This window comes from Ranitomeya imitator, chromosome 2, assembly GCF_032444005.1.
Source record: "Ranitomeya imitator isolate aRanImi1 chromosome 2, aRanImi1.pri, whole genome shotgun sequence".
Classification (NCBI taxonomy): Eukaryota; Metazoa; Chordata; class Amphibia; order Anura; family Dendrobatidae; genus Ranitomeya; species Ranitomeya imitator.
Window position 1 is genome coordinate 566,219,045 of NC_091283.1, and position 14,790 is coordinate 566,233,834.

Sequence of the window (14,790 nt, forward strand, 5' to 3'; positions counted from 1 at the left end):
CTGCTTTACTGTAGTTGGCAGACCACAGTCCAGGGCACTGGCAACAAGTACATAGGAGTCCAAGCAGCCTGGAAACAAGTGGAATCCCCCTTGGCAAGTCAGGTTAGGAGCCTTCCACTCTGCCCTTGCTAAAGTCCTTTGCTGCCTGAAGTGTTCCAAACAAGGTCCTAATTATTTCAGTTCTTTCTCCTGTCCTAGGACAGGTACCTGTATTGCAGGCAGCTTGAGCCATACTTTCTGGGGTCTGTACACGGTGACTCCAAGCTCCAGGATGCTGCTGTGCCACAGGCGTAATTTGGGCAATGTCTGTATGATCAAGTTATGGACTCTGGTTCTGCTGAGTGTCCTGTAGTTCCACTCTAGCCTCGGGCTCCCGGTACCCGGTCTCTGTGCACTGACTCCTCGGAGGCCTATTTGCGTCCTCCTTGAGCCCTGAAGCTCTCTTCTGCTCCTTTCCTGTCTGTCCTCGCTCACAGACTGTCTGTACAAACTAAACTGGCTCCTCCTCCAAACCAGGATTTTTATCCAGGGAAGCTGCCCTAAAACAGGGTTTTGAGCTTCCCCTCCTGGCCTGGATTTGGAAGGTGTTGTGTGTGTGATACCCTGCCAAAATGAATCTCACTTGTCTCCAGGCATAGCACTATTCTCCCCAAGAGGAAGGCAGCACTACTGTGGTACCCGAATTCCTGGGGTGCCACACTATCAGTATATGATTGGTGGAGACTGGCTCCCCTGCACATTTCCATAATTAAGTGATCATGGCCCTGATGTAGTGCAATGGCCTCTATCTAGCCTTTCCCTGCACAGTAGCGCCCTTTGCAGTGAGCATTTGTAAGCTCCTGCTCTTAAAGGGATATACCCATCTCCTAAATCCTATCCCAATATGTAGTAGGTGTAATAATAATAATAATATTAGCAAATAGCACCAATTAGAAATGTAGCATAGTTTTTTTTATTCCTTATGTCTTTTTCCTCATGTGCAGGCATTGCAGGACCTTAGGTATCCATGGTTACGACCACTAGCAACTAGCTGTCACTTCATAAGGTCCTGCAATGCAATGAGGAAAGAAACATAGCGAATCAGAATAACTACAGTTAGGGCCAGAAATATTTGGACAGTGAAACAATTTTCGCGAGTTGGGCTCTGCATGCCACCACATTGGATTTGACATGAAACCTCTACAACAGAATTCAAGTGCAGATTGTAACGTTTAATTTGAAGGGTTGAACAAAAATATCTGATAGAAAATGTAGGAATTGTACACATTTCTTTACAAACACTCCACATTTTAGGAGGTCAAAAGTAATTGGACAAATAAACATAACCCAAACAAAATATTTTTATTTTCAATATTTTGTTGCAAATCCTTTGGAGGCAATCACTGCCTTAAGTCTGGAACCCATGGACATCACCAAACGCTGGGTTTCCTCCTTCTTAATGCTTTGCCAGGCCTTTACAGCCGCAGCCTTCAGGTCTTGCTTGTTTGTGGGTCTTTCCGTCTTAAGTCTGGATTTGAGCAAGTGAAATGCATGCTCAATTGGGTTTAGATCTGGAGATTGACTTGGCCATTGCAGAATGTTCCACTTTTTGGCACTCATGAACTCCTGGGTAGCTTTGGCTGTATGCTTGGGGTCATTGTCCATCTGTACTATGAAGCGCCGTCCAATCAACTTTGCAGCATTTGGCTGAATCTGGGCTGAAAGTATATCCCGGTACACTTCAGAATTCATCCGGCTACTCTTGTCTGCTCTTATGTCATCAATAAACACAAGTGACCCAGTGCCATTGAAAGCCATGCATGCCCATGCCATCACGTTGCCTCCACCATGTTTTACAGAGGATGTGGTGCGCCTTGGATCATGTGCCGTTCCCTTTCTTCTCCAAACTTTTTTCTTCCCATCATTCTGGTACAGGTTGATCTTTGTCTCATCTGTCCATAGAATACTTTTCCAGAACTGAGCTGGCTTCTTGAGGTGTTTTTCTGCAAATTTAACTCTGGCCTGTCTATTTTTGGTATTGATGAATGGTTTGCATCTAGATGTGAACCCTTTGTATTTACTGTCATGGAGTCTTCTCTTTACTGTTGACTTAGAGACAGATACACCTACTTCACTGAGAGTGTTCTGGACTTCAGTTGATGTTGTGAACGGGTTCTTCTTCACCAAATTAAGTATGCGGCGATCATCCACCACTGTTGTCATCCGTGGACGCCCAGGCCTTTTTGAGTTCCCAAGCTCACCAGTCAATTCCTTTTTTCTCAGAATGTACCCAACTGTTGATTTTGCTACTCCAAGCATGTCTGCTATCTCTCTGATGGATTTTTTCTTTTTTTTCAGCCTCAGGATGTTCTGCTTCACCTCAATTGAGAGTTCCTTTGACCGCATGTTGTCTGCTCACAGCAACAGCTTCCAAATGCAAAACACACACCTGGAATCCACCCCTGACCTTTTAACTACTTCATTGATTACAGGTTAACGAGGGAGACTCCTTCAGAGTTAATTGCAGCCCTTAGAGTCCATTGTCCAATTACTTTTGGTCCCTTGAAAAAGAGGACGCTATGCATTACAGAGCTATGATTCCTAAACCCTTTCTCCGATTTGGATGTGGAAACTATCATATTGCAGCTGGGAGTGTGCACTTTCAGCACATATTATATATATAATTGTATTTCTGAACATGTTTTTGTAAACAGCTAAAATAACAAAACTTGTGTCACTGTCCAAATATTTCTGGCCCTAACTGTATACTACATTTCTAATTGGAGGTATTTACTGATTTTATTATTATTACACCAAATCCCCGATGCCCTTATCTCCTATGAAAAATGTAAAATAAAAAACAACATATACTCACCTTAACGCCCAATTCCCGTGTCTCCTACAAAAAAATAAAAAATAATAAACCACCATATACTGACCTGTCCGCCATAGTCCATGCAATTCAGAGTGGCGATCTCATGTGTAGAAGTCACATTGGGAGTTGTGACAGTTCTAACTGGCCGCCAGCGATACACTGACAGGAGGTAATCCCTCCCTATTGAACCTAGGTGAATCCACATGTGTTCATTGAACCGTGCAGAATCACTGCGTCCAATACATTGCACGGGTGAAATGTATCTTGTGGAGACTTACGTCTCCTCAAGATAGACATGCTGCGGTCTGGAAAGACGCACCACATGTCCATCTCCGCAGGGAAGTCGCTGGCATCTATGGATGCATAGTGGGAACAGGGTTTGTTAAAATCCCATCCTCTATGCTATAACATCTGGCCGCTGGGGGTTGGATGCTGCACAAGTACGAAGCGTCCAACCCGCAGTGTTTACTGACCTTGTGCACTTACCTTTACTTTCCTTCGTCGTGTCAGGTGTGGAGTCTCCACCGCTGCTCTGTCTTTTATTGTTTGTAGCACTGACCAGTGACCACACATATGTAAGGCTGGGGTCAGACGAGCGTATGGCATGTGATGCGATATGCTAATGACCCTCGGCTCCTGCTCTGCTGCGAGGGTCATGCGTCTGTGCTCCGAGCCTCGCGCACACAGCGGATCGGAGCACAGCTGCGGAGGAGGAGGAGGAGAAAAGAATTTCTCCATCTTCTCCATTGCTGGGGTCCGCTTATAGCGCACATCACTCGGATGATATGAGTGATGTGTGTTGTCTCACTCGCACCCATAGGCTTATATGGGTGCGAGTGAGCCGAGACTCGGTGCCAATCATAGCATGCTGCCCTTTCACCCGCACATTGTAAACGACCGAGATAAAAAACGGTGATGGGAGCTGCCCCATAGAGGAATACAGGTCTGAGTGCCATCAGAAGTTCGATCTGTATTCATTTCTAGTGTGACCCCGGCCTAACAAGGCTTATCAGCTCGCACCATGTACTCGGGCAACGCCACTGATTGTCTGCAGCGCTTTTCATCTGACATCACAATAACAGACACCAGGAGCAGCGGTGCAGACTCAGCAGTTTGTAGTTTCAAAATACACTGAGCCTGAGGACAAGGTTTTTCAGAAACCAGAAAATCCCTTTAAGACGGCAGTATCCCTTTAAGTTGGACCACGCAGATTTTCACAGTAGGAATGGGTTGGCATGCCAGCAGTGTCCTGGTGCGTAACCCGAAGCTCCTGCATGCCAATGCAAAATCTTTCACGGGGTCTTTATTAGTAATGGGCCAAAGGGGGCTTTGGGGCCTGTGTAGGCTGCACCCATAGTAGTCACACCCCTGCCAATAATCTATAGACCTTCTGCACAACAGGTGGACGGCAGTCTGGCCTAGAACACACAAGCGACATCTCATCCCTGTCCCTGCGACATTTTCCACCTCATTCATAACTACAGCAGCCCGCACGTCACACGCAGGGAGGGGCCCAAAATGGCAAAATCACATAGCTCCGCCCACCGCCTGATGCCTGACAACACGTGACCAGGACCTGGAATGTGAAGAGCATAGCAGTGAGTGGGCGGGACGGTGAGTTTCTAATTATTGACGTCACTAGCAGAGTGTCTGACGCAGGCGCAGTTTGGATCTACTGGTGGCCGGTAGCACACAGCGAGCGGGACCGGAGTCCGGTGGGGCGGACACGGACCCGCAGAAGCTTCAAGGTGAGATGGGATAACCGGGGCTCGGTGTGGTGATGTGTGACCTAAAGTTTTTGCCGGTAAATAGGAGGCCCGTGCGGGTTATATAATAGTGCCGGAGCGGTGTGTACGGGGGAAGCCGCTTATAGACGTCCAGTGTCCGCTGTAACCTATGAACGTGTGTGTGTGTGTATGTATATATGTATATATATATTGTGTGTAGGTAATATATGTGCTTGCGTGTACATCCGACAATACACAGCTGCACATTGTGTAATCTTCCTCTGCATCATTTCTGGGGAAGTATGTGTATATATATATATATATATATATATATATATATATATATATATATATATATATATATATATATATTTATTTATTTTTTTTTGTTTGTTTTGTGTTCCCATTTGTTGCTGATTGTTTTGCGTTCCCCATGTGTCGTTGCTGGTGGTTGCAGGTTATTTCATAGCTGTATGGTACAGTGGATATGCTCGCCCTTGCAGCCCCCGCCAGGCGGACGGTCCGGCACTACCCCATGGGAAGTTGCTGGCGGCTGTCGTTGTCCCCACGCCGTGCGGTTCTGTAGCCGCTGAGCAGGCGGTGCGCTGACACCATATGTAGGTCAGTGTGACTTCTGCGGATCGCTTGCTTGCAGTTATTACATAAAGATGACTGGGGAAATATGGAATCAGCATCTCGTTATCTCAGGGCACCGGCACGTTGATTGCAGTGACACGGACATTATTGCGATTATTTCTGAATGATCAGGGCGAGGGGATTTTCCATTTAGTATTTTTATAATTTCTATATCTGCAGCGTTATAAGTGATAAACTCCAAAACTGCTTAGCGACCTCTACTCCAGTGACACTCTTGACAGGCTGCAGCGGTGACGTCACGCCGCCGCACATCACACTGCAGCCAATTTATACACCAGTAGCCCTGTTGGTGTAGACGACGCGCGTTGCTGACCCCTATAACCGGCGTTTAAAGGGGTTGTCCATCACCTCCAGCATCTTTTTTTTAAATTACGGTAACTAGTCCCATTCTAAAAACAAAAGAAAAACGGAGCCCTTTGACAATAAATGAATAGCCTCAGCATAATTTCTCTGTGAGCTACACATCATGGTAAAAACCATGAAAATTAATGGGGATATGTCGTACTAAAATAGAAAGGTGGTGGGTGATTCTCCAGCGAGCGCAGGGGGGGAAATAAGGGCTACTCTGGTGGTCACTGCTGGAGCCAGAAGTGCTGAGAATGTCCAGTCTTTTCAGTTGCCTACTCTTGAGATCTGTGGGCTGGTGATTCCACATGGACTGGTAAGTAAGGATATCCCCCCCCCCAGGGTGGCTAGGTAAAGCATTTGTATTTTTGTTTATTAACAATCGTTTACCCATAAGAGAAGAAATCTCATCATGCTGGGATTTCATTCCGAAATCTGATGGATGCAAGAAAAAAAAAAAATCAGATGCCATACGGACCATACAGCTTGCGACTTTTCCAGATAATTACAATTCTGTAGCATAGGAAACTGTAAATGGTCCTGTAAAAGATTAATAGCTGCTGAGTAAGGGCACGGATTGTATGCGGATGACAAGTGAGAAAATCGTCCTACTGTCCTGGAAGAGAATGGCACAGATTTATGCCAAGTCGCCCAATAAGATGTCTGTGCCTGTTAGACCCTACTAGTGATGCGCGAACGTGCCCTGATGTTATCCGAGTATCTTGGGCGTGCTAGGATAATATTTTTGAGTCCATGCGGCTGCATGTTTAGAGGGGATTGCCTGTTTGTTAGGCAATCGCCACATGTGTTGCAGCTGTCTATCAGCCATGAGACATGCAGCCACGGGGACTTGAACATATTATTCAGGTATGCCCAAGATACGAGCACGTTCACTCCTCACTAGACCCCACTTATAAAGAGCGTCTCTGTGGATATAGTAGTGTATTGGGGTAATGTGATCTATGAAATCCGCCACTGTGAGGGTGAACCAAAGTTTCCGTAAGTGAGCCCACTCTTTAGGCCGGTGCCCCATTTGCAACTGCAGTGCCAGAAACTCTCGCCTCAATACCCAGTACTGCCACCGGTGGTTCGGACCGGAGCGTTCAGCTGCATAGAAATACATGCAGCCACACACTCCGGTGCCAGCGTATTGAGGCGCGAGTTTCTCGCGTTGCAGTTGCAAGTGGGACACCGGCCTTACAGTGGTGGTTCACCTTTAAACACCTGTTCATAGCCTTGGACCTTTTGTGAATAATGCACAGTGAGTTACTTATCCCAAACTTATCAGAACTGATCCCTTGTTTGAGCCTCTACAATACAGCAGCCATTTACTTGGCAGTTTACTGTAAGTTGGCACACAATGGAAGTCACAAGAACCAGTGTTGTGTAGACTTAAAGCAATAAAGCAAGCAACTCTGGCAGATTTCAGCTCTAAAGTTTGAATCATTAATGCAGCTCTTGGCTCCAACTTATGGTGTAACTCCTGATCAGATCAGAATGTACAAAGCTCTATATATAAATGATAAAATGGCTTTAAGGCTCGGTCCACACCCTGAAACGTGTCAAGAACTGAATGTTGGCATTCTGTGTTATGATTAGTGCTGGCGTCTCTAGAAATGGTAATAGAGCTGTAGCCACAAGAAAACAAGTACTCACGACAGAGACATGGCGGCTCGACCAAGCACTAGCCATAGATCATACTGCCCTTTTGAGGTCAATCATGGAGCAAATGTGAAACGTGACCATCTGTTATTTACGTTTGCTCCACAGGCTTTTCCTACACCTGTTTTTTGCATTTTTTTGCCACCCCCTCAGTGTTTAACAGAAGACCGAGAGGTTAATGATACCTCCAGTGGATGGACTGGAGGAAGCAGGTGGGAAAATCATTAAGTGAAATGTAGTCCTTGTTTTATCCCATGGGAAGATGTGGTGACAAGGCTCATAACTAACTGTGAATTGTCCTCAAGAAGGCCTTCTCAGACGAAGCTTGTTTCTTATCTGGACCATGCCCACTTTGGATATGCCAGTAAGCCAATCCTAAAGTTTTTATCTGTGGGTTACTAGGCCATAAGTGTTCAATTTCCCTGCAGCGCCCCCACAGGGATATGAAGCATTGCTCAGTGTCTTTTACAATTATTGGGTAATTTGTTTAGTGTAGGAAAGGATTGGTCGTCCTGAGCGATACACTCTCTGTTACCACTCGTCACTTTGGCCACAAGATGATCCTGAACACCCCACCTTCACCTATTGGCTCCGAAATACCTAGTTGACTATCTGAAAACAAGTTCTTTTTTTTTTTTTTTTTTTTTAGGGAGCATGATTGTATTACTATGTTGTTTGGGTATTTGTATGGATTCAGATGGAGAAGTCTTCCTCTGGCTCTGTGGAATAATGGCTTAGGGGATGATTTCTGTACGTATCAATAAGGCTATGTTCACATCATGTTTTATCCACACGTCAGTGGCTTCCTCGAGGCTTACGCCTAAAGCTCTGAAAAACGGGTTGCGGATATTTGTCCTGATGGAGCTATTGACTTTATTAATGCAGCCGGAGTCACTTTATGCTTTGTCGGACATCAGTGCAATGTCCGTCCAGTGGGCATAGTAATTAGACAGCGTTTTCTTCTTACGACACTCACAATAGGGCTTTGCCAACAGGAACATGAAATATCGCCTGGTTAGTCACAGCCTCTAAAGTTGAAAACCGGTTTTTGTAAATAGAAGCAACATTTTTTTTTTTCCCAACCTCTGCTTCTATACAAATTATGCTCCTACATGGAGTCAGACTATAGGAAATGTATCTCCTTTCCTTGTTCTGTGTCTAGGACATGTGATGAATAGATTAGTGACCCTCTTGGCTAAATAATATTTTAATACGAAAAGTCCACCCTGTACTGTAAGTATATTATTACAAAGTGCTGCGTCATGGTGTAACAAGCTGACATGTATCTCATATGACAGTACCTCTATTATGGTTCCTAATAATTGCTGGATGTTATACTGGTGCAAATATTATTATTATATAGCCCCACTAATTCCATGGTGCTGTACATGAGAAAGGGGCTACAAATAGTAAGGTGACTATCATTTCTTGGGTCTACTTTACTGGAAAGACAAGGAATGACAATACAGGTCATTGAGTTATCCTCCAGATGATGTACTCCATCATGACCAGCCCTTCTCAAAATGAAGCTAGGCTGGTGAACAGCTGGCTGTTACCTCCAGAGTAAGGTGCAGCCGGTCATGGGAGATGTAGTGGTATTACGTTACGGAGACTGAGATCTCCCACTCTGTCCCCTAATGAACCCTGATGCCGTAGGAGGAAACGTGTCGGGACTATGAATAAGGGACTGTTAAAATAAGTGTCTTTGTTTCTGATACCATGTTTATGATGGGTTTTTTTGATTTCTGATACCTTATGTGATTGTGGGAATTTTTGACACCACACCTAGGATTATAAACAAGTAATTATGCTTTATTGTGATGCCATATTGGATGTTGGAATTCTATGATACCATATGTGATGGTGGAAATATGATACCAGATTGTGTGGTGGAAATGTCTTGATGCCTGATTGGAGTGATCACTAGTGATTAATGCCTGTAGTTTCCTGACACCATGCTGATGGTTACCTTTCTGATACCATACTGATGGTTTCTCTGCATAGGGGTGATACCTGATGGCTTACTGATATCATGCCTATATCTTCACGCCCTTGCCACGTTTTGATATCCAGAATGCCACCAGATGGTGTTGTACAGTATAGGAACAAATATTTATGTATTCCATGTTTAGGATCCCTAATAGGAAGGACAGTATATGCTTATGACCCTCTGGAACCCAAGATATTGAAGGCTCAGATCTCCTACCAGGCACAAGGAGAACATTATAGATTTATATGTTATATCTGTCATTTGCATCTACATATGACATTTTTCTACATCCTGAAGATTCCTTTGGCGACAGGCAGTCTTTACAAGGCTACCCAAAAGACTTAGTTGGGGACGTTGATGCACATACATTTAATGTTTTTTCCCACTTTCTATCTGTTTTGTGTCTGCAATTTGGGCTAAGGTGCAATAGGGTGAGTAGGGGCACTGACGTTGAGTGGTGGCTCCACGGAGTATAAATTGGGGTGCCAACCTCTGCTGTTGTGAAGGGAGAGAACTAGGGGGAGGTTGGGACCCATTAGGTCTACATATCTACCTCCTGAAAATATTTGGGTGATCCCTGGCACCGCTGAAAACATTCTAGTTTGTTTGACTTTATATGTGCCGTTGGTTATTAGTCCGTAATGCTTTTTGAAAAATTAAATAAAAGTTGCGGTAATTTTCAGGGGTCAATCTTTTCTTGTGGTTGTAAATGTTTGACTTTGGCCTCTCCATGTTATTTATGATTTGGTGTTCCCTGTATTAGATCTTCTCAATTGGGTGATGGGGAGCAGACCACAAATTTGCCCATATTCTCTAGGGCAAAATGTATATCGATGATGTACTTTTAGCATGAGAATGATATACATCTGAATCATGGAGACCAACTGCTGGATCCAGCGAAGATGACTAATATCTGGTTCTGAATAGCTTGAGAAAAATACCCCCCAACAACTCCTCTTAAAGGGGGGAAAAAAAAGAAAACGGCTGTCTATGTATTGTATGAAGTACAATGTAACTGACTGCTCACTTTTGCAAGTTATGTGAACGACGGCTGCAACACCGTATCAGTTTGTATGAGGCATAGGAGTCTACGTTAAGCTGGTACTGCCAAATTGTGTCCTTCCAAATGGTACCTAGGATAAGTAGAGAGTCAACCATGAAAAGGGAAATCCCCTTCGGCACTGCTGATATACCCCATGTTGTCGCTACTGACAAAAGTCTAAAACAAGTTGGAATAATTAAAGGCTATGCATTTTGTCACTGAATCTAGGCCCCAACCTGCAATGATGATGTCCTCTGTCTACATGGTCAATTGTCTAGTATCTGATTTTCTTACTTTGCAGAAAACCCCTAGTAGGCCTTGTTTTTTACACTATCATAAAGTGCTGCTACTTATGGACCCTACTCCACTGGATCCAAGAAATCCTATATGCCTTACTGGTGCCTTAGGAAATGTCTGATGGACCTTCAAAAGAATCTCCACAAGCTCTTGAACATGTGAACATCTAGGGCTCTATTCATACTGGCTCCCTGGATGCTATTTACAGGCTCTCTGATCCGAAGCATCCGATTTTTGATCAGTTTACGATCCTTCCTTGACAAGTGTGCGCCTCCCCTTACATAATCAGTCCTGTGCGTAATAACACCCATTGCTGTTTTGGCCACGGTTGTGAATTCTCCATCGTTTGCATAGTACTCCTTGAAGATGTCTGTGTGTGATAGGGGTGGGAGGCCCATCTGTGTGTGCTCTGGGCAGGGTACATATGTGTACAGGCTTCCACGGGGCGTCTGCTCGCTGCTAGGTCTCCTGATGTGTAGGATAGAGATTCCGCTTATCATTTCTATGATGTCAATATTGTTATCTTTTCTCTCTGCAGATGTGTTGCATGAACCCTGCACTTTCCAGAACGCTGTGGGACGTCTCCATATAGTCTAGAACTCTGCGCTTTCCTTTTTCCCTAGGTAAGATATATATGGGAACAGCTAATTAACGCTTTTAATATTTTAGTGCTGAGGATGTGACTGTTCCATATGTAACATTGCTGTTGCACGTCACTTATACCGTGGCAGTCGGACCTGGCAGTGCATTTCTGTGCATGTCGGCAGTCATTTGTTTCATCCGATCCACAAGCTCCCTGCTATAGTCACTGTTTCTTTTTCCCCATAAGGTAAAAGGCCTTGTCCTACCTGTTTATACACGAAGGGGAACTCCTGCATGAATTTTGTTTTTTTACTTACTCTGATCTGTCAGCTTAATGTGCAGCCCTCTGTAACGGTGGCGTACTACAGCCACAGGTTAGTACTCCTTGTTTTGCTAACAGGAGCGCTCACAGACTATAGTAGATTCATAGTTGGCTCTCATGGACTACAGGGTGGATATTGTGTACGCACACATAGTCAGTTCCCCGAGGGGCACAGGGGCGCCTTTCCCGTAATTATAGTGTGGGGGAAATAAGTATTTGATCTGTTTCTGATTTTGTAAGTTTACCCACTGACAAAAACATGAACAGTCTATAATTTTAAGGGTAAATTAATTTTAACATTGAGAGAGAGAATATCAAAAATAAAATCCAAAAAATCACATTGTATAAATTTATTTGCATTCAGCAGTGAGAAATTAGTATTTTGATCCCCTACCAACCATTAAGAGTTCTGGCTCCTACAGACCAGTTAGACGTTCCTAATCAACTCGTTACCTGCATTAAAGACAGCTGTCTTACATAGTCACCTTTATAAAAGACTTCTGCCCACAGTCTCAATCAGTCAGACTCTAACCTCTACAACATGAGCAAGACTAAAGAGCTTTATAAGGATGTCAGAGACAAAATCATAGACCTGCACAAAGCTAGAATGGGCTACAAAGTAAGACGCTGGGTGAGATGAAGACAACTGTTGGTGCAATAGTAAGAAAATGAAAGAAATATAAAATGACTGTCAATTGACATCGATCTGGGGCACCATGCAAAATCTCACCTCGTGGGCTATCCTTGATCATGAGGAAGGTGAGTGATCAGCCTAAAACTACACGGGGGGAACTTGTTAATGATCTCAAGGCAGCTGAGACCAGTCACCAAGAAAACCATTGGTAACGCATGTACGCTGTAAAGGTTTAAAATCCTGCAGTGCCCGCAAGGTCTCCCTGCTCACGAAGGCACATGTGCAGGCCCATCTGAAGTTTTGCCAATGAACACCTGGATGATTCTGTGAGTGATTGGGAGAAGGTTCTGTGGTCAGGTGAGACAAAAATTGAGTTCTTTGACATTAACTCAACTCGCCGTGTTTGGGTCATAGGCAGCATTTCTCTTCCTCCAAAGAACACCATTCCCACTGTCAAGCATGGAGGTGGAAACATTATGTTTTGGGCGTGTTTCTCTGCTAAGGGCACAGGACTACTTCATCGCATTAATGGGAGAATGGATGGAGCCATGCACCGTAAAATACTAAGTGACATCCTCCTTCCCTCCACCAGGACATTAAAAATGGGTCGTGACTGAGTCTTCAAACAAGACAATGACCCAAAACGTGTAGCAAAGGCATCAAAGGAGTGGCTCAAAAAGAAGCACATTAAGGTCATGGAGTAGCCTAGCCAATCTCAAGACCTTAATCCCATAGAAAACTTTTGGAGGGAGTTGAAACTCCAAGTTGCCAAGTGACAGCCTCAAAATCTTAATGATTTAGAGATTATCTGCAAAGAGGAGTGGACGAAAATTCCTCATGACATGTGCGCAAATCTTATCATCAACTACAAAAAAGTCTGACTTCTGTGCTTGCCAACAAGGGTTTTACCACCAAGTATTAAGTCTTGTTTGCCAGAGTGATCAAATACTTATTTCTCACTGCAAATTGCAAATTTTATATAATTGATGCTGTGTGATTTTCTGGATTTTATTTTTGTTATTCTATCGCTCAATTTTAACATTAACCTGCCTTTAAAATTATAGACTGTTCATGTCTTTATCAGTGGGCAAACTTACAAAATCAGAAAGGGATCAAATACTTATCTCCCCTCTGTACCTTACTCGTATCGATGCATGTACTGTTTTTTTTTTTTTTTTTGTTTTGTTTTTTAACCTTTCCCTTTTTTTGTGCTGTTTTCACTGTTAGTAGTCCAAGGTTGTCACTGTATAATTCTGCTCTTACATACTAAAGAGACAGATCTACTTTAGGTGAAGGATGGGGGGTTATCCAGACTTTATTAATATGATCCAAAGTTTATAGCTTTGTATTCCACTGTCGATTAAGAGTGCGCTGGAGTAAGATGCACTAAGCTGAGTCGTGGGTCTCTTATGATTTTGGCTTGCACTTGTCCCTTTTTTTTTTAAATTTTATTATTTTATTTTTTTTGTGTTGTAAATTCTAAATTATTTTTTGGTCTGTGCTTTCCACTAAGCCTAACTTTTGAAAAAGTGGATGGAGCTATGTGCACACGTTCCAGATTTTGATGCATTTCCGCTGTGTTTTTGGCTGCACGGATTCGCATCAAATTCGCAGTGTAGTGCACAGCCAATGATAGTCTATGTGAAATTGACATTTGTTGTGTACATGCTGCAGAAAAATATTCTTTTGGCGGATCTGCAGCGTTTTTGCACTCATTGAGTCAGGCACATCCGCAGCAAATCCGAAGATGTAAAAAAGATCTGTGGTTTAGCTGCAGATCGGGAGGAGGGAGTGTGTGGGCGGTGCCGTGTGTGTGTGCGCATCCATTGTCTAATGGGATTACTGCTCCCATCCGGCAACGAATGCTCACAGTGACAGCATTGCCGATGATGGGAAAGTAGCCCCATCAGATCCCATCAGACAATGGCTGTGTTCAGTAGTAAAAAAAAAACAACAACACATAACATACATCACACAACATACAGTACATCCTTAAGAATCACCTAGTCCCTGAAGCCCTCGATTCTCCTGTAATAAAAATAACAGAATAAACCAACCTATACTTACCTTTCTTCCGTAGTAGAGTTAAAGAGAACCTGTCACCCCGCCCAGGCGTTTGAAACTAAAAGAGCCACCTTGTGCAGCAGTAATGCTGCATTCTGACAAGGTGGCTTTTAGTTATTGGTGCTGCGGCAAAACAGCCACGACCAATCAGCGGCTTGGGATTTCCGTGACGGACAGAAAGACAGACAGAAGGACAGACAGAAAGACGGAAGTGACCCTTAGACAATTATATAGTAGACTAGATTGTGGCCTGATTCTAACGCATCGGGTATTCTGGAATATGCATGTCCACGTAGTATATTGCCCAGCCGCGTAGGATATTGCCCAGCCGCGTAGTATACAGCACAGAGCCACGTAGTATATTGGCCAGCCAGGTTTGTCATAGGTTAAAAAATAAACATATACTCACCTTTCCGAGGGCCTCTTGTAGTCCACGGCAGCTTCCGGTCCCAGGGTTGGTATGAGCGCAGGACCTGTGATGACGTCGCGGTCACATGACCGTGACGTCATGGCAGGTCCGTCTCCCATACCATCTTTGCCACCGGAACCTGCAACGGAAGATGGCGGCCGGTGCGAGCGACTACGGAGGGCGAGTATAGCAGTTTTTGGGGGTT

The 14,790-nt window shown here is 44.1% G+C and overlaps 1 protein-coding gene across 1 annotated transcript in view; it reads left to right on the plus strand.

Moving 5' to 3' along the window:
- Window positions 1–4,492: 4,492 nt before the first annotated feature.
- The window catches only part of SEC14L1 (SEC14 like lipid binding 1), a 58,232-nt gene continuing 47,934 nt past the window's right edge, over window positions 4,493–14,790 (plus strand). Inside the window, exons 1-2 of the mRNA XM_069752114.1 lie at window positions 4,493–4,602; window positions 11,113–11,197. The gene's annotated coding sequence lies outside the window, so the exon portion shown is untranslated. The remainder of the gene's footprint in view (window positions 4,603–11,112; window positions 11,198–14,790) is intronic.